The sequence below is a fragment of the Somniosus microcephalus genome, unplaced genomic scaffold, assembly GCF_052327205.1.
Source record: "Somniosus microcephalus isolate GS21.2 unplaced genomic scaffold, FLI_Smic_1.0 unresolved_chr1, whole genome shotgun sequence".
Classification (NCBI taxonomy): domain Eukaryota; kingdom Metazoa; phylum Chordata; class Chondrichthyes; order Squaliformes; family Somniosidae; genus Somniosus; species Somniosus microcephalus.
Window position 1 is genome coordinate 141,073,455 of NW_028225179.1, and position 20,219 is coordinate 141,093,673.

The window sequence follows — 20,219 nt, forward strand, 5'->3', positions numbered from 1 at the left end:
CAGAGGAGACAGATTTAAGATGATGGGCAAAAAAGCCAGGAGTGGAGATGAGGAGAAATATTTTTACGCAGCGAGTTGTTATGATCTGGAATGCGCTGCCTGAAAGGGCGGTGGAAGCAGATTCAGTAGTAACTTTCAAAAGGGAATTGGATAAATACTTGAAAAGGAAATAAATTGTAGAGCTAATGGAACCAGCAGGGGGAATGGGACTAATTGGATCGCTCTTTCAGAGAGCCGGCACAGGCACGATGGCCCGAATGGCCTCCTTCTGTGCTGTATGCCTCTATGCCAAGTCAGCCATGGCTCAGCGAGCAGAACTCTCACCTCTGAGTCAGATACCTGTGGGTTCAAGTCCCACTCCAGAGGCTTGAGCACAAAAATCTATGCTGACAATTCAGTGCAGTACTGAGGGAGCGCTGCACTGTCGGAGGTGCTGTCTTTTGGATGGGATGCTAAACCAAGGCCCCATCTGCCCTCTCAGGTGAACCTAAAAGATCTCATGGCACTATTTCTAAGAAGAGCAGGGGAGTTTGAAGAAGAGCAGGGGAGTTCTCCCCGGTATCCTGGCCAGTATTCAACTCTCAACCAACATCTCTAAAAACAGATTATCTGGTCATTATCACATTGCCGTTTGTGGGAGCTTGCTGTGCGCAAATTGGTTCCCGCGTTGCCTACATTCCAACAGTGACTACACTTCAAAAAAAGTACTTCATTGGCTGTGAAGTGCTTTGAAACGCCCTGAGTTTGTGAAAGATGCTGTATATAAGAACATAAGAAATAGGAGCAAGAGTCGGCCGTTTGGCCCCTCGAGCCTGCTCCACCATTCAATATCATGGCTGATCTTCTACCTCATCTCCACTTTCCCGTACTATCTCAGTATCCCTTGATTCCCTTAATATTCAAAAATCTATTGAACTCTGTCTTGAATATACTCAATGACTGAGCCTCCACAGCCCTCTGGGGTAAAGAATTCCAAAGGTTCACCACCCTCTGTGTGAAGAAATGTCTCCTTATCGCAGTCCTAAATGGCCGACACCTTATTCTGAAACTGTGACCCCTGGTTCTAGACTCCCCAGCCAGGGGAAGCATCCTCCCTGCATCTACCCTGTCAAGCCCTGTAAGTATTTTATATGTTTCAATGAGATCAACTCTCATTCTTCTAAACTCTAGAGAATATAGGCCTAGTCTACTCAATCTGTCCTCATTGGACAATCCCCCCATCCCAGAAACCAGTCTGGGTCTGGTGAACATTCATTGCACTCCCTCTATAGCAAGTATATCCTTCCTTAGGTAATGAGACCAAAACTATACACAATACTCCAGGTGTGGTCTCACCAGGGCCCTATATAATTGCAGTAAGACGTCTTTACTCTTATACTCAAATCCTCTTGTAATAAAGGCCAACATACCATTTGCTTTCCTAATTGCTTGCTGTACCTGCATGCTAACTTTCCATAATTCGTGTACAAGGACACCCAGGTCCCTCTGAACACCAACATTTCCCAATCTCTCACCATTTAAAAAATACTCTGCTTTTCTATTATTCCTACCAAAGTGGATAACTTCACATTTCTCCAGATTATATTCCATTTGCCATGATCTTGCCCATTCACTTAGCCTGTCTATATCCCCTTGAAGCCTCCTTGCATCCTCCTCACAACTTACATTCCCACCCAGCTTTGTATTATCAGCAAACTTGGATATATTACATTTGGTCCCCTCATCCAAACCATTGATGTAGATTGTGAATAGCTGAGGCCCAAGCACTGATCCTTGCGGTACCCCACTAGTTACAGCCTGCCAGCCCAAAAATGACCCGTTTATTCCTACTCTGTTTTCTGTCCGTTAACCAATCCTCAATCCATGCTAGTATTTACCCCCAGTCCCATGAGCCCTAATTTTGTTTAATAACTTCTTGTGTGGCACCTTATCGAGTGCCTTCTGAAAATCCAAATACAGGAAACTTTGGTTTAACTGGAAAACTCGCTCTACCGGCAGAATTCACCCCCCGAAAACAGCGCCCGAGTAACCGGCAATGTTGCCGGTTCCGAGTCCGAGTCTCCAACAGTTGCCGAGTTCGTCAGTGGCGGTAGTTCTACAAACTGCCACTACTCGGCCTCTTGGTGCCAGCGGAACTCGGAACACCTCAGAAACCCTGCATCAGGAGTCTCACCCTCCCACGCTGCCGGTAGCCTCTTCTGATCCGCCATTTTTTTGGGTTCCAGTACAGTAGTGTGTGTCTCCAACGCTGCTGTAACTCATTGGACTGCATTATGGAAATCCCAAAAGTTGATCCAACCAAAAGGAAGAGGGTGGTGTTAACTTTAAAACAGAAAATTGATATATGCAAACGACTAGAAATGGGAGCGAAGCGTATGCACATTATGAAAGAATTCAAAATCGGTTCGTCAACAATGTACGACATCAAAGCGCAGAAGGATAAGCTGCTCAAGTTTAATGCAAGCTCGGAGACATCTAAGAGTGTAGAGAAACGGCGCACGCTTCGTAAGCCTAAGCTTGAAGAGCTGGATACCGTGCTTTCTGAGTGGTTTGCTCTGAAGCGTTCAGAGGGTGTTCCGATTTCCGGACCCATGCTAATATCAAAAGCGAAGGATTTTTATGCAAAGATGGAGCTCACTGACAAGTGTGCTTTCTCTGATGGATGGCTATCGTGCTTCAAGGCACGGCATGGGATACGACGACTCGATGTTTGCAGGGAGAAGAAATCAGCTGATCACGACGCCGCAGAAGAATACTGCGATTATTTCAATCGGATTGTGCAGCAACATGATTTGTCGCCAGCACAGCTATACAATGCCGATGAAACGGGCTTATTTTGGAGGTTTTTGCCAGAATCAACACTTGCTGGGGCTAGTGAGGCTAATGCTTCAGGTTACAAGAAAAATAAAGATCGTGTAACCATGCTAACATGTGCGAACGCTGTTGGATCACACCGGGTTAAACTTCTCGTCATTGGGAAGTATAAAAATCCCCGTGCATTTAAAAATGTGAGGCACTTACCTGTTGAGTACAAAGCTCAAGCAAATGCTTGGATGGATAAGGAAATCTTTTCAAATTGGTTCCATCATACTTTTGCTCCATCTGTGAGGGAACATTTCCATAGAATAAGGAAACCTGAAGATAGCAAATGCATTTTATTGCTGGATAATTGTAGAGCCCATCCGCATGAATCCGAGTTGGTTTCTGGAAATATTTTCACCATTTATTTGCAACCAAATGTAACTTCTCTCATACAACCCATGGACCAGGCCGTTATCCAAAATCTCAAGTGTCATTACAAGAAAGACTTCCTACGTAGACTGATAAGCCAAGATGACAATACAGGTATTCAGGCATTTCAGAAGGAATACAATCTTAAAAATGCCATCTTTAATGTTGCATGTTCCTGGAAATTGGTGAAAGGTCACACTTTGAGACAAGCCTGGTGCAAATTGTGGCCTTCTGTAATGTTTGCTGAAGGTTCTTCTTCAGAGGAGGAATTTTGTGGGTTCAATGTTCATCCGCGGAAGACTGCAGTAATGGAAATGGCTGACATGGTGAAAGATGTAGGCCCAGCAAACCCTCTACATCACCTCAGTGAAAGTGATATTGAGCAGTGGGTTGATGCCGATAGAGAAGTTGCTGTTGTGCATTTGCTAAGTGATGATGAAATAATGGAGAATGTTTTGAATCCAAGGAAAGAAAAGGAAAGTGTGATGGAAAATGAAGACGATGAGATTTCTGAAGTGAACAAGATTTCTTGGGCTAAAGCTGCAGCAGATCTTGCTTCATTCATCAAATTTGCTGAAAGCCGTTCTTGCTATTCTGCCCAAGAAGTTATGCAGCTCCATATTCTGCAGTCTACCTTTCTGCAAAGAAGGCAAGAGTCCACTAAGCAAGCAGACATCCGGGACATGTTTAAGAAAGTTTCCAAAAGAGTTGGAGCACTGGAAGTGCCTGAAGAATCTGTTGAAGTGCCTGATCCTGATGAACCAGTTGGCTTGGAATAAGTGTAGAGTTAACCACCGTACAGTACTTTATACTGTACTGTACAGTCGTTTAAGTTTTGGTGCACTGCACAGTCGTTTATAAGTTTTGTTTTACTGTTAAGTTATTAAAGAGTTATGGATTACCATCAACTGGCAGTACTGTACTGAATCAAGCATCTTTCACCATCCATTTAACACAACATTCTGTAGGTGAGTACCCAATTACTGTATATTGCACATTTCTTGATTTTTAAATTTTTCTTAGTTAAAAACAGCCTGGGTAGATAATCCGCTCACCACTCCGGAACTTTTGATAGATCGGCATCACGCCGGTCCCGTCGGTGCCGGATATCAGAACTTTTCCTGTACACCACATCCACTGGTTCCCCCTTATCTATTCTGCTAGTTGCAACCTCAAAAAACACCAACAGATTTGTCAAACACGATTTCCCTTTCTTAAATCCGTGTTGACTCTGACCAATCCTATTATTATTTTCTAAGTGCCCTGTTACCACGTCCTTAATAATAGATTCGAGCATTTTCCTACTATTGATGTCAGGCTAACTAGTCTAGTTCCCCATTTTCTCTCTCCCTCCTTTCTTAAATAGTGGGGTTACATTTGCTACCTTCCAATCCGTGAGAACTGTTCTAGAATCTATGGGATTTTGGAAAATGACAACCAATGCATCCACTCTCTATAGCCAATTCTTTGAAAACCCTAGGATGTAGGCCATCAGGTCCAGGGGATTTATTGCTTTTCAGTCCTATTAATTTCTCCAGTACTACTTTTTTACTAATACTAATATCTTTCAGTTCCTCATTCTCGCTAGACCCTTCGTTGTCCACTATTTCTGGGAAGTTTTTTGCATCTTCTTCCATGAAGACAGACACAAAGGGGGGGATTTTAACTCGGGTGCGGGATGGTGTCGTGTTATCTGAATTTCGTGTTTTCCACACGAATCTAAATGGATGTGGGAGATTGATGCAATTTTAACTTGTCCAATTGATTTCCAACGTGTGGGAACCCTTTGCAAATGGGGTTTTCATGACTGAAAGTCGCCTCCAATGACGTCATCATTGCTGCTGCATTGAAGGTCTACAGCAAGCCTTGCTTCTTCTGCAGGCTTCCAAGTTTTTTGCCTGTGGAGCGTGAGGGACCTGCACGAAAGATGACTAGCGGGAGACCCAGATCAGCTCCTCGTTTTGATGAGTTGGCACTGCAGGCATTAGAGGATGGGGCTAGGGCCAACAGGGAGGTGCTCTTACCTTCCTCAGGCAGGAAGAGGTCTCCCAAGCAGACCAACACAGTGTGGATGCAGGTGGCGGAGGAGGTCAACTCCTTGGGAGTCACCTGCAAAACCTGGATATAGTGCAGTAAAAGATTTCATGACATTCTGCGCACTGGAAAAGTGAGTATGAATTTCCCATTGCCTTTCCTCACCAGCACTCAGCTTTAGCAATCTCTTCCTCCACATCCCACTTGACACTGACATCCATGCACCCTTACCTATTCCCCCTCTCTCTATGCTCACATTCACATAACTATTCGACCATGCAGCCCTCACACTCCCCATCACTCTGATGCCTTGAACACAACTGACAACACACAGGGAGCGCCCTTGGTCTTGCAACCTCACTCCATCTTTGTCTCCTTCTAAGTATCTATGCTATACAACCTCTACACTCACTCCTTCATTCTCACTCAACCTCCACTTGTCTTCCTCATTGCAGGAAAAGAGAGCTCACAACAAAAGAGAGCAAGCGAAAACAGGAGGAGGGACAGCCTCAGTAGCCCACCTGACCCCCTGGGAGGAGGCAGTATTGGAAATTATGGGAATAGAGGATGATGCGCACGTGGGGGACGGACAGACGGGTGCAACACAGCAAGCTGGTGACAGAAAAGTTTCCCATCTCGCTCTTTGACATTGCATGAGTCACTGATAATGATTGTGAAGCTCTAACAGATGGACTTATGAGCATCTGCAAAAAGCTATGTTCATGTAGCCTTTGCATCACATCTCTGACTCTTTCCTTTACTCCCCCACAGGACCATCACAAGCATCCGTCCCCCCTAGCCAGGAAGAAGAGGCTGAGCAGCCAGACTCCTCAGAGGAAGATGCAACCTCTGAAGGCGCAGCGTCAGCAGAATTCTGCGCACCCAGCACCGTAGTGTTGTCACCTGGTGTATCACAGCTCACAAGTGAGCATCAGCAGATTGTGGAGACAGGGACAGCAGTGGAGAGTCCTAGTCGGAGGGCGCAGGAATCTGCCAGCTCGGCTCAGCAGCATGTCGACCCTCTGCCTCTGGGTTCATCCATGAGATCACAGATGATGGAACTCCAGGCACAGATGCAGGAGTCTCTGGCAGGTTTTGTCTCTAGGGTCGCTGCGAGTGTGGAGCGAATGGAGGAGCCCATAGCGAACATGAGCAGAGCCTTTGTGGAGTCAATGGCGCATGAACGCATCACCACGGAAAGGATGGTTACCTCCGTGGAAAGGATTGCTAGCTCCGTGGTAAGGCTGGCCACCGTAGAGGAAAGGATGGCTACGGTAGAGGAAAGGATGGCTACGGCCATGGAGGAGCTTAGTCGCCAGGGTATGGAAAACATGGTCATTGTTGATAGAAACATAGAAGATAGGAGCAGGAGTAGGCCATTCGGCCCCTCGAGCCTGCTCCACCATTCAATGAGATCATGGCTGATCATCCAAATTCAGTACCCTGTCCCTGCCTTCTCTCCATATCCCTTGATCCCTTTAGCCTTAAGAAATATATCCAACTGTCTTCTGTGGTAGAGAATTCCACAGGTTCACCACTCTCTGGGTGAAGAAATTCCTCCTCATCTCTGTCCTAAATGGCTCACCTCTTATCCTTAGACTGTGACCCCTGGTTCTGGACTCCCCGACCATCGGGAACATCCTTCCTGCATCTAGTCTGTCCAGTCCTGTTAGAATTTTATAAGTTTCAATGAGATCCCCTCTCATTCTTCTAAACTCCAGCGAGTATAAGCCCAATCGACCCAATCTCTCCTCATACGTCATTCCTGCCATCCCAGGTATCAGCCTGGTGAATCTTCGCTGAACTCCCTCCATGGCAAGAACATCCTTCCTCAGATAAGGCGACCAAAACTGCACACAATACTCAAGGTGTGGTCTCATCAAGGCCCTGTACAACTGCAGCAAGACATCCTTGTTCCTGTACTCGAATCCTCTCACTACGAAGGCCAACATACCATTTGCCTTCTTAACTGCCTGCTGCACCTGCATGCTTACCTTCAGCGACTGGTGCACAAGGTCACCCAGGTCTCGTTGCACTTCCCACTTCTCCCAATCTATTGCCATTCAGATAATAAAGATTCAGCATAACTTCTCTACTTTTGTACTCAATACCTCTAGTTATGAAACCCATATGCTTTGCTAACCACTCTCTCAATATTTCCTGCCGCCTTCTGATTTAATTTTTTTAAACACAGCGAGTTGTTATGAGCTGGAATGCGCTGCCTAAAAGGGCGGTGGAAGCAGATTCAATAGTCACTTTCAAAATGTAATTGGATAAATACTGAAAAAGAACCATTTATTGCAGGGCTAAAGGGAAAGAGCAGTAGAACCAATTGGATAGAAAGAGCCGGCGCAGGCACGATGGGCAGAGTGACCTCCCTCCTGTGCTGCAAGATTTTATATTGCATTATTGTAACGTGATCTACTTTTTAAAATCTGGTCACTGCAACATTCATAGTTAACGTTTCAGGTCGGTGACCTGCTTATTTCCAGCATTCATTCCAGATTCCCAGTGTTTTGCTTTTGCAATGTAAGAAGTTACCTGCACCGTACTGGTGGAATGAAGCACTGGGCTATGATAGGAAGGAGTTACCCGCACTGTACTGATGGAATGAAGCACTGGGCTACGATAGGAAGGAGATACCCGCACCGTACTGATGGAAAGAAGCACTGGGCTATGATAGGAAGGAGTTACCCACACTGTACTGATGGAATGAAGCACTGGGCTATGATAGGAAGGAGTTACCCGCACCGTACTGATGGAATGAAGCACTGGGCTATGATAGGAAGGAGATACCCGCACTGTACTGATGGAATGAAGCACTGGGCTATGATAGGAAGGAGTTACCCGCACTGTGCTGATGGAATGAAGCACTGGGCTATGATAGGAAGGAGCTACCCACACTGTACTGATGGAATGAAGCACTGGGCTATGATAGGAAGGAGTTACCCGCACTGTGCTGATGGAATGAAGCACTGGGCTATGATAGGAAGGAGCTACCCACACTGTACTGATGGAATGAAGCACTGGGCTACGATAGGAAGGAGATACCCGCACTGTACTGATGGAATGAAGCACTGGGCTACGATAGGAAGGAGATACCCGCACTGTACTGATGGAATGAAGCACTGGGCTATGTTAGGAAGGAGTTACCCGCACTGTGCTGATGGAAAGAAGCACTGGGCTATGATAAGGAGGTGTTACCCACACTGTACTGATGGAATGAAGCACTGGGCTATGATAGGAAGGAGCTACCCACACTGTACTGATGGAATGAAGCACTGGGCTATGATTGGAAGGAGTTACCCGCACTGTACTGATGGAATGAAGCACTGGGCTACGATAGGAAGGAGCTACCCACACTGTACTGATGGAATGAAGCACTGGGCTATGATTGGAAGGAGTTACCCACACTGTACTGATGGAATGAAGCACTGGGCTATGATTGGAAGGAGCTACCCACACTGTACTGATGGAATGAAGCACTGGGCTATGATTGGAAGGAGTTACCCACACTGTACTGATGGAATGAAGCACTGGGCTATGATAGGAAGGAGCTACCCACACTGTACTGATGGAATGAAGCACTGGGCTATGATTGGAAGGAGTTACCCACACTGTACTGATGGAATGAAGCACTGGGCTATGATAAGGAGTTACCCGCACTGTACTGATGGAATGAAGCACTGGGCTATGTTAGGAAGGAGTTACCCGCACTGTGCTGATGGAAAGAAGCACTGGGCTATGATAAGGAGGTGTTACCCACACTGTACTGATGGAATGAAGCACTGGGCTATGATAGGAAGGAGCTACCCACACTGTACTGATGGAATGAAGCACTGGGCTATGATAGGAAGGAGTTACCCACACTGTACTGATGGAATGAAGCACTGGGCTATGATAGGAAGGAGTTACCCGCACTGTACTGATGGAATGAAGCACTGGGCTATGATAGGAAGGAGTTACCCGCACTGTACTGATGGAATGAAGCACTGGGCTATGATAGGAAGGAGTTACCCGCACTGTACTGATGGAATGAAGCACTGGGCCATGATAGGAAGGAGTTACCCGCACTGTACTGATGGAATGAAGCACTGGGCTATGGTAGGAAGGAGTTACCCACACAGTACTGATGGAATGAAGCACTGGGCTACGATAGGAAGGAGTTACCCACACTGTACTGATGGAATGAAGCACTGGGCTATGATAGGAAGGAGTTACCCGCACTGTACTGATGGAATGAAGTACTGGGCTATGATAGGAAGGAGTAACCCGCACTGTAATGATGGAATGAAGCACTGGGCTATGATAGGAAGGAGTTACCCGCACTGTACTGATGGAATGAAGCACTGGGCGATGATAGGAAGGAGTTACCCGCACTGTACTGATGGAATGAAGCACTGGGCTATGATAGGAAGGAGTTACCCGCACTGTACTGATGGAATGAAGCACTGGGCTATGATAGGAAGGAGTTACCCACACTGTACTGATGGAATGAAGCACTGGGCTACGATAGGAAGGAGTTACCCGCACTGTACTGATGGAATGAAGCACTGGGCCATGATAGGAAGGAGTTACCCGCACTGTACTGATGGAATGAAGCACTGGGCCATGATAGGAAGGAGTTACCCGCACTGTACTGATGGAATGAAGCACTGGGCCATGATAGGAAGGAGTTACCCGCACTGTACTGATGGAATGAAACACTGGGCTATGATAAGGAGGAGTTACCCACACTGTACTGATGGAATGAAGCACTGGGCTATGATAGGAAGGAGTTACCCGCACTGTACTGATGGAATGAAGCACTGGGCTATGATAGGAAGGAGTTACCCGCACTGTACTGATGGAATGAAGCACTGGGCTATGATAGGAAGGAGTTACCCACACTGTACTGATGGAATGAAGCACTGGGCTATGATAGGAAGCAGTTACCCACACTGTACTGATGGAATGAAGCACTGGGCTATGATAAGGAGGAGTTACCCACACTGTACTGATGGAATGAAGCACTGGGCTATGATAGGAAGGAGTTACCCGCACAGTACTGATGGAATGAAGCACTGGGCTACGATAGGAAGGAGTTACCCGCACTGTACTGATGGAATGAAGCACTGGGCTATGATAGGAAGGAGTTACCCGCACTGTACTGATGGAATGAAGCACTGGGCAAAGATAAGGAGTTACCAGCACTGTACTGATGGAATGAAGCACTGGGCTATGATAAGGAGGAGTTACCCGCACTGTACTGATGGAATGAAGCACTGGGCTACGATAGGAAGGAGTTACCCACACTGTACTGATGGAATGAAGCACTGGGCTACGGTGGGAAGGAGTTACCCGCACTGTACTGATGGAATGAAGCACTGGGCTATGTTAAGAAGGAGTTACCCGCACTGTACTGATGGAATGAAGCACTGGGCTATGTTAAGAAGGAGTTACCCGCACTGTACTGATGGAATGAAGCACTGGGCTACGATAGGAAGGAGTTACCCGCACTGTACTGATGGAATGAAGCCCCCGCCACTTTACAGTTAGCTTTATTAAAATGATCTCCAATCACAATATTTAGAAGATCCCTGTAACTTTGTACTGTTCAGTCATCTGCCCATACATTTAAATCAGGTTGCCCTGGGCCACTATGGCGTGTGCTCTTTCAGGATCAGCTTTCAGGAGCCCTGCGTCAGATTTGGAGCAGCATTCAGGGGCTGCTTCAAAACTTTCTCATGCTTTTTTTTGATTTCTTACTGGCTTCCGCTCAAGTGGCTTTGTGCCAAGTGTTGGCACTGGGAATGCTTTTTGCTGGGCCCACAGCATTGGGACAGTGGAACAGAGGGACAGGAGGAGGCCATTCAGCCCCTCGAGCCTGTTTCGTCTGATCTGTATCTTAACTCCATCCACCCGCCTTGGTTCCTTAACCCTTAATACCCTCGCCTAACAACAATCGATCAAGCTCAGTTTTGAAATTTTCGATTGACCCCCCGCCCCAGCCTTGACAGCTTTTTGGCGGGGCGGGGGGGTAGTTTTCCAGATTTCCACTACCCTCTCTGTGAAGAAGTGCCCCCTGATATCACCTCTGAACGGCCTGGCTCTAATTTTAAGATTATGCCCCATTTTTCTGGACTACCCCCCACCCCCACCAGAGGAAGTAGTTTCTCTTTATCGACCCGACCAGCTCCTTTAATCATCTTAAACACCTCAATTAGTTCACCCCTTAACCCTCTATACTCGGGGAAACACAAGCCCCGTCTATGCAACCTGTCCTCGTAATTTAAGCCTAATGTTACCTCTTTGAAAGGCAGTTTTCTGGTCAGCTTCAATCCCAGCATCACCATCCTGGCCACCCAGAAGAACAGGATGTCGTGGCCAGTCTCCAGCAGCGCGCCCGGGTAGAAGACTTTCAAATCCTCCGTCTGCAGGAAGGAAGCCAGTCAGATTGTTTCACATCTAATAACGCAGCACTGCACATTACATGGTATTTACAGCACAGAAACAGGCCATTCGGCCCAGCTGCTCTGTGCCAGCGTTTATGCTCCACACGTGCCTCCCCCCACCCCTCTTCATCTCACCCTATCAACATATCCTTCTATCCCTTTATCCCTCATATATCTAGCTTCTCCTTAAATGCGTCTATACTATTTGCCTCAACTACTGTGGTAGCGGGTTCCACATTCTCACCACTCTCTGGGTGAAGAAGTTTCTCTTGAATTCATTGTTGGCTTGATTAGTGACTGTGTAATATTTATGGTCCCTAGTTTTGGACACCCCACAAGTGGAAACATCTTCTCTACATCTACTTCTCTACTCCATGTTTGAAGCCCTCCAATTAAGTCCCGCTCCTGCCACAGTACCGAAATGACTCTTATCAAAGTCACAAATGACATCCCTTTGTGACTGTGACAAAACAACAACAACAACTTGTATTTATATAGCTACTTTAACATAGTAAAGCGTCCCAAGGCGCTGCACAGGAGTATTGTAAGACAAAAAATTTGACACCGAGCCACATAAGCATAAATTAGGGCAGGTGACCAAATGTTTGGTCAAAGAGGTAAGTTTTAAGGAGCGTCTTAAAGAAGGAAAGAGAGGTAGAGAGGCGGAGAGGTTTAGGCAGGGAATTCCAGAGTTTAGGGCCCAGGCAACAGAAGGCACGGCCACCAATGGTGGAGTGATTATAATCAGGGATGCTCAAGAGGGCAGAATTAGAGTGTAGATATCTCGGGGGGTTGTGGGGCTGAAGGAGATTACAGAGATAGGGAGGGGCGAGGCCATGAGGGATTTGAAAACAAGGATGAGAATTTTGAAATCGAGGTGCTGCTTAACCGGGAGCCGAAATAGGTCAGCGAGCACAGGGGTGATGGGTGAACAGGACTTGGTGCGAGTTAGGACATGGGCAGCCGAGTTTTGGATGATCTCAAGTTTACGTAGGGTGGATTGTGGAAGGCCAGCCAGGAGTGTGTTGGAATAGTCAAGTCTAGGGGTAACAAAGGCATGGATGAGGGTTTCAGCAGCGGATGAGCGGAGGCAAGGGCAGAGGCGGGCGATTTTACGGAGGTGGAAATAGGCGATCTTAGTTATGTTGTGGATATATGGTTGGAAGCTCATTTCAGGGTCAAATATGACACCAAGGTTGCGAACAGTGTGGTTCAGCTTCAGACAGATGTTAGGGAGAGGGAGTTTGTGGTGGAGACTGAAAACAATGGTAAACTATCCCTCCTCGTCCTTCTCGACCTGTCTGCAGCCTTTGACACAATTGACCACTCCATCCTCCTCCAACGCCTCTCCACCATCGTCCAGCTGGGTGGGACTGCACTTGCCTGGTTCCATTCTTATCTATCTAATCATAGCCAGAGTATCTCCTGCAATGGCTTCTCTTCCCGCTCCAGCCCCATTACCTCTGGTGTCCCCCAAGGATCTATCCTTGGCCCCCTCCTATTTCTCATCTACATGTTGCCCCTTGGCGACATCATCCGAAAACACAGCATCAGTTTCCACATGTATGCTGACGATACCCAGCTCTACCTCACTACCACTTCTCTCGACCCCTCCACAGTCTCTAAATTGTCAGACTGCTTGTCCAACATCCAGTACTGGATGAGCAGAAATTTCCTCCAACTAAATATTGGGAAGACTGAAGCCATTGTCTTCGGTCCCCACCACAAACTGTTCCCTAGCCACCGACTCCATCCCTCTCCCTATCATCTGCCTGAGGCTGAACCACACTGTTCACAAACTTGGTGTCGTATTTCACCCCGAGATGAGCTTCCGATCACATCGCCGCGCCATAACTAAGACCGTCTATTTCCACCTCCGTAACATCGCCCGTCTCCGCCCCTGCCTCAGCTCATCCGCTGCTGAAACCCTCATCCCTGCCTTTGTTACCTCTAGACTTGACTATTCCAACGCACTCCTGGCTGGCCTCCCACGTTCTACCCTCCGCAAGCTTCTGCAAAATTCTGCTGCCCATGTCCTAACTCACACCAAGTCCTGTTCACCCATCACCAATGTTCCCGATAATTTTGTTTGGCCCTGCGCGGTTCCCTGGAGCGCTGCGTGACCGCACAGCTTACAGGGAACATTGCCCATCCCCACTGTGCTTGCTGACCTACATTGGTTGCCTGTTAAGCAACGCCTCGATTTTAAAATTCTCATCCTTGTTTTCAAATCCCTCCATGGCCTCACCCTTTCACTATCTCTGTAACCCCCCCACCGCCGAGATATCTGCGCTCCTCTAATTCTGCCCTCTTGAGCTTCCCCGATTATCCCCGCTCAACCTTTGGTGGCCGTGCCTTCTGTTGCCTAAGCCCTAAGCTCTGGAATTCCCTGCCTAAACCTCTCCGCCTCTCTACCGCTCTTTCATTCTTTAAGACGCTCCTTAAAACCTACCTCTTTGACCAAGCTTTTGGTCATCTGCCCTAATCTCTCCTTATGTGGCTCGGTGTCAGATTTTGTTTGATAATCGCTCCTGTGAAGAGCCTTGGAACATATTGTGTTAAAGGCGCTATATAAATGCAAGTTGTTGTTGTTGTCTACCTATTGAACCCCTACATAATTTTAAAGACCTCAATCAGGTCACCCCTCAGTCTTCTCTTTTCTAAGAGGTTCCCGGCCTGTTCAGTCTTTCCTGCTAGGTACAACCTCTCAGTTCTGGCATCAGCCTTTCAAAGGTGCCCCGAAAACACACTAAAATAAAAACTAATTCGCATCAGCGTCTTAACGAAAAAAGGACAGGTTAAGGCGAGGTTTAGATGAACTGTCTCCACCTGGGATGTTGACCTGTCTTATCTCGCAGGTGCTGACAGACTAACTGTACGTCTCCACCATCTTGCGTTTTTCTTTCAGATTTTCAGGTTATCACCTCTAGAGACCACTTTGATCATTGGTTCTCCCAAAACCCCACTCCAGAGACTTGAGCACTAAATCTAGGCCGACAAGCCCAGTGCGGTGCTGAGGGAGTGCTGCACTGTCGGAGGTGCCGCCTTTCAGATGAGACGTTAAACCGAGGGCCCCCGCCTGCCCGCTCTCAGGTGGGACGTAAAAGATCCCGTGGCCACTATTTCGAATAAGCGCAGGGGATTTCTCCCCGGTGTCCTGGGCCAACATTTATCTCTCAACCAACATCACTTTAAAAAACCCCAGATCACCAGGCCATTTATCACACAGCTGTTTTGTGGGAGTTTGCTGTGCGCAAATTGGCTGCCGCGTTTCCCTACATTACAACAGCGACGTCACTTCATAAAAGCACTTGATTGGCTGTAAAGCGCTTTGGGACGTCCTGAGGTGGCGAAACATAAAGATGCAAGGTCGTCCTTATAGCAGCTCAGCCTCCCCCCACTTTATTACCTTCAGCTGATCTGCTGTATCATCGGTCACAGCTCACGAACCCTGGGAGGGATGGAGGAGAAAAACCCAGCTACACTGATGAATAAAGATGTTTTGCACCTAGCGCGCATCTGTCACACACCAGGGCAGCACACTGTATATTCTGGTTTTCAACTTTGGGTTGAGCCAGATGAACTGGTCCTGTACATTCCCCAGTCCAGCTCTAACTCATTCTGCCTCAGGACCACAAACGTTGCACCACTCGCACCCACTTCTCCTACAACCTGCAGGCTCTTCAAACCCGACTGCAGCATCTCAACCTGCCCCTTGCGGAGGGTCTTACACCAGGGATCTCGCCCTTTGCACAGGAACAGGAGGAGGCCATTCAGCCCCTCGGGCCTGTTCCCGCCATTCAGTTAGACCACAGCCGATCTGTACCTCAACTCCACTTGCTCCATATCCCTCGATACCCTTACCCAACAACAATCTGTCGATCTCAGTCTTGAAAGTTCCAATTGATCCCCCCCAACAGCCATAGCCTTTTGGAGGAAAGTGTTCCGGATTTCCACGACCCTGGCTCTAATTTTAAGGTTATGCCCCCCCTTGTTCTGGATTCCCCCACCAGAGGAAATACTTCCTGTGCATCTACCTCGTCGAATCCCCTTATCATTTTAAACACCTCGGATCAGATCACCCCTCAACCTTCGAAACTCAAGGGAATACAAGTCACGTTTACGCAACCTGTCTCGTAATTTAACCCTCTATGCCCTGGTATCGTTCTGCACTGCACCCCCTCCAAATGCCAATAGATCCTTCCTGAAGTGCGGTGCCCAGAATTTGACTCAGTTACTCCAAGGCTCCGTACAACTGGAGCATAACTTTCTCCCCTCTTGCGATTAGGACCAACACTCCATTAGTCCTTGTAACTGTGCACTAGCTTTTAGCGATTTCTGTACATGGACACCCAAATCTCTTTGCTCCTCCACAGTTCATGGTCTCTCGCTACTTAAAAAATGCATCATTTTTTTTTTTTTTTTTTTAAAAACGAGGACATTTGTGCCGATTAACTCACCTCGTTCAGCCACCCGAAGATAGAGAATGGGAACAAACCAGAAGAGAACCAGGTATCCAAAACATCCTCATCTGGAAGACAAAGAGGCCAATAACTAAAAGACATACGACATCTATTTGAGGTAACGTGCACCCCACATCATTGACCGCACAATATAATTGGAATTAGGTAGAATGTACAGCACACAAAACAGGCCGTTTGGCTCAACTCAGAGTCATAACGGCACAGAAGGAGGCCATTCGGCCCATCGAGTCCGTGCCAGCTCTCTGTAGAGCAATCCAGTCAGTCACATTCCCCCGCTCTATCCCTGTAGCCCTGCAAGTTTATTTCCCTCAAGTGCCTATCCAATATCCCCTTGAAAACATTGAGTGTGCCCGCTTCCACCACTTCCGTCGGCAGCGAATTCCAGGTCCTCACCACTCGCTGTGTAAAAAACTTATTCCTCACACCCCCACCTGCATCTCTTGCCCAAGAACCTTAAATCTGTATCCTCTAGTACTTGTACCATCAACTAGTGGGAACAGCCTTTCCCCATCTAGCCTATCCAAACCCATCATAATCTTGTGCACCTCCATCAAATCACTCCTCAAACTCCTTTCATAGACATCGGTAGTGGGGAAAATGCTAGAGTCCATTATAAAAGACGTAATAGCAGAGCACTTGGAAAACAGTGACAGGATCGGACAAAGTCAACATGGATTTACAAAAGGTAAATCGTGCTTGACTAATCTACTGGAATTTTTTGAGGATGTAACTGGTAGAATAGATAAGGGAGAACCAGTGGATGTGGTGTATTTGGACTTTCAGAAGGCTTTCGATAAGCTCCCGCATAAGAGATTAGCGTGTAAAGTTAAAGCACATGGGATTGGGGGTAAGGTACTGACTTGGATAGAGAACTGGTTGGCAGACAGGAAGCAAAGAGTTGGAATAAATGGGTCTTTTTCCGAGTGGCAGGTAGTGACTAGTGGGGTACCGCAGGGATCGGTGCTAGAACCCCAGCTATTCACAATGTATATTAATGACTAGACGAGGGAACTAGATGTAGTGTCTCCAAGTTAGCAGACGACACAAAGCTGGGTGGGCGTGCGTGCTGTGAGGAGGATGCCGAGAAATTCCAGTATGATTGGGACAGGTTGGGTGATTGGGCAGATGCAGTATAATGTGGATAAATGCGAGGTTATCCACTTTGGTGGCAAAAAACAGGAAGGCAGATTATTATCTGAACGGCAATAGATTGGGAGAAGGGGAAGTGCAACGAGACCTGGGTGTCCTTGTGTACCAGTCGCTGAAGGTAAGCATGCAGGTGCAGCAGGCGGTTAAGAAGGCAAATGGTATGTTGTGTAAGGGGTTTTCGATCGCCGAGGTCTCTCTCCCACACTCTAGAGGCCTCGCTCTCTTGCACAGTAATTTACCGAGTGGTTCGACCCACTCACCCCTTAGGTTCTATACACTGGACTTTGAGGCAGGAACTACAATGCAGAGAATACTCTATAGACCAAGTTTAATGAAACAAAATGAAATTTTATTGCATAAAGGAAAAATTGAATATAAGCCAATAAGGTACGTGGGAGGGAAAAACTCATAATACAGTACTAACCAACATATCTACAGGCATATTATGCTTTACAAGGTTCATCATGAAATAGGGAAACACACGGAACATCGAGGGACAACAACTCATTGTTAATTATCCCCAAAATGCCCAACCCTAAGCCTAGCTAGATTACATTACGAGGGGCCAGAAACATGCTCACCAATCCAATTAGAAAGTATAGGGTTTTGAAAGTCTGCGTTTTGGTCCTCTCGGGCGTCCTGTCTCCACGTGGTCATTGGGCTGTAGGAGCAGCGGGCTGCTCAAGCTGATGGCTTCTTCTCTTCAGCAAGATGCGCTGACCATCATTTCGCCGGCAGTTTGTTTTTTTCAGTGCTCCCGCATACCACGATGGTGGTCACAGTCCCCATTTCTCCGTGCTCCTGCATTCAACGCTGGCTACCCGTTCTGTAGGGCAACTCGTCTCCTCTTCTTCTCGTCAACTTTCTCCTCGTCTCGTCAACGGCCCGGGGTTTTTGTCGATGATCTCCCGATAACTACCCCGGGTCTCGTCTTCTTCTTCCGAGTCCGAAAAGGCCTTCTTCGGACCCCCGAGCAATCTCTCGAAACGACTGGCTCTCCAATGGCTAAAAGCTCCCCAAAAAGCCACCAAGCTACCGATGGCTACCCCGGGACTCCAGTTATACTTTTCCATGGAGGCCCTTATCTCCCGCCAAATCAAGGTTAGTCTTTGTTTAACTTTTGGCGGGCTTGTAGCACAGCGGGGTAGTCTTTGTTTTTAAAGTATCTTCGGGATGGCCGGTAACTGCCATCTCTGGTCTGGAATGACCTTGCATTGTCTTTAATGTCCCCCTTCAAACTTGAATCTGTTCCCCTTTGTCTGGGTAAACATTTAGATGGCCTTTATCTACAGGCCGATCTGATCGATCTGCATCCAATCTATATGTATGGGGCTCTGTCTGGTTTAGTTTTCTCCGAAACTGCCTTCCAGAACTTGCTGTGGGCTGAATCCACAAAGGCTGTCTGGGGACTGCAAGAACCATTTTAAAATGTCCCAAAGAGCTGGTCACGGGGTCTGGTGGCCATTTTGTGTGCCCCCTTTTCCTGGGCTTCTTTTAAAACAGTCTTTAAAATCAAGGCCTTTTCTGCCAATAGACCCTTATAGGATAATGTTCAAATTTTGCAAATCTTACAGTTGGCCTTCGTAGCGAGAGGATTCGAGTACAGGAGTAAGGATGTCTTCCTGCAGTTGTACAGGGCCTTGGTGAGACCACGCCTTGAGTATTGTGTGCAGTTTTGGTCACCTTATCTGAGGAAGGATGTTCTTGCCATGGAGGGAGTGCAGCGAAGATTCACCAGACTGATACCTGGGATGGCAGGAATGACGTATGAGGAGAGATTGGGTCGATTAGGCTTATATTCACTAGAGTTTTAGAAGAATGAGAGGGGATCTCATTGAAACTTATAAAATTCTAACAGGACTAGACAGACTAGATGCAGGAAGCATGTTCCCGATGGCGGGGGGAGTCCAGAACCAGGGGTCACAGTCGAAGGATAAGGGGTAAGCCATTTAGGACAGGGATGAAGAGGAATTTCTTCACCCAGAGAGTGGTGAACCTGTGGAATTCTCTACCACAGAAGGCAGTTGAGGCCAATTCATTAAATATATTCAAGAAGGAATAAGATATATTTCTCAAGGCTAAAGGGATCAAGGGATATGGGGAGAAAGCAGGGAAAGGGTACTGAATTTGGATGATCAGCCATGATCTCATTAAATGGCGGAGCAGGCTTGAGGGAACAAATGGCCGACGCCTGCTCCTATCTTCTATGAAATCACCCCTGAACCTCCTTTGCTCTAATGAAAACAAATCCCGCTTCTCCAAATCAAAAATCAAATCAAATAATAAAGTGCATTGGCAGATGTGCAGGCTTTAGAGTTTATTTGTGGAGTTCAGTAGGATGACAGCCCTGGGAAAGAAGCTGTTCCTAAATCTAGTCGTACGGGTGCGAATGCATCTGTAGCATCTCCCAGATGGCAGGAGGGCGAACAGACTGTGGCTGGGGTGGGTAGGGTCTTTGATGATGGACCGTGACCTCCGTAAACAGCGTTTCTGGTATATGTGCTCCATGGTCGGTAGCCGGTAATGCGTTGGGCAGTTTTGACTACCCGCTGCAGGGCTTTCCGGTCATAGTAGCTACAGCTGCCATACCATACTGTGATACAGTTCGTCAGGATGCTCTCTATTGTGCAGCGGTAAAAGTTAGAGATGATCAGGGGTGACAGGTTACATCCCTTCAGCCTCCTTAGGAAATATAGGCGCTGCTGGGCCTTCTTCACCAGAGAGGAGGTATTGAGGGACCAGGAGAGGTCTTCCGTGATGTGGACTCCGAGGAACTTAAAGCTGTCCACCCTTTCCACCACAGCCCCATGGATGTGAATGGGTGTGTGACTTCCGCCTTTAGACTTCCTGAAGTCCACAATGATTTCCTTGGTTTTCTTGATGTTAA

At 47.3% G+C, this 20,219-nt stretch overlaps 1 pseudogene; it reads right to left on the reverse strand.

The window, feature by feature from the left end:
- Window positions 1-20,219, reverse strand: part of LOC147096039 (valine--tRNA ligase-like) — a 75,546-nt pseudogene that overhangs the window by 8,937 nt on the left and 46,390 nt on the right.